General features: G+C 50.6%; 1 protein-coding gene across 1 annotated transcript in view; it reads left to right on the top strand.

Annotated features, from left to right (window-relative positions):
* The window catches only part of SERPINB5 (serpin family B member 5), a 23,946-nt gene that overhangs the window by 20,834 nt on the left and 2,330 nt on the right, over positions 1-782 (top strand). The gene's annotated exons all lie outside the window — the stretch shown is intronic.

Raw genomic sequence — 782 nt, 5'->3', positions numbered from 1 at the left:
CAATTAATTCTTGCCTGGAATAGTCTAATCCAGTGGTTTTTCAATCAGGGACAATTCTGCCCCCTAGGGGACATTTTGCAATGTCTGGGGACATTTTTGTTGTCATAACTAGGGAGAGGGGTGCTACTGCCATCTAGTGGGCAGAGGCCAAGAATTCTACTCAGTACCCTACAATGTCCAGAACAGACCCCCCACGACAAAGAATAGTCACACGAGGCCAATAGTGTGGAGACTCTACCTAAAGGACAGATGCTGGCTGGAGGGGTCTCAAAGGCAGAGCAAGGAGAGCGGGCTAGAGAGGGAGTGGAGGCGGGTACCTGCTTGCTGTCACTACAGTGAGATGGGGAGGCAGCCTGGCTTGGTTATTTTGAGACTCCGTTCAAAAGGCCTGCCCATTTGAGGTTGTGGGGTCTCCAAGGAGCCCACGAGAGCACCCCATGAAGAGGAGCTAACTGTTTGGTAGCTCCCATACTGAATACGAGATTCCAAGTGCATCAGCTGAATAAGGTCCTCTCCTCCTGACCTCTCCTTCCTTCCCTGGCCCCACAGGTCGGGTGTTGTGGGAGAGGGGAGGAAGCCCACCTCCACTGCCTTCTCCTTGTGGGGTAGTGAGTTCCAACAGCTCCCAGCTGTGGTGGATGGAGACGCTCTCAATGAAAAGATAGGCTGATGTTGTGATGTAGATGGATTCTGGGCTTTTTAAATTTTTTATGTCTGAAAATGGTTAATCAGTGAAAGTCACTGGAGAACATTCAGTTTAGGGGATGTGGTTTAGGGGGTAG

The sequence above is a fragment of the Hipposideros armiger genome, unplaced genomic scaffold (assembly GCF_001890085.2).
Source record: "Hipposideros armiger isolate ML-2016 unplaced genomic scaffold, ASM189008v1 scaffold_278, whole genome shotgun sequence".
Taxonomy (NCBI): domain Eukaryota; kingdom Metazoa; phylum Chordata; class Mammalia; order Chiroptera; family Hipposideridae; genus Hipposideros; species Hipposideros armiger.
This window is presented reverse-complemented; position numbering and strand designations above follow the sequence as displayed.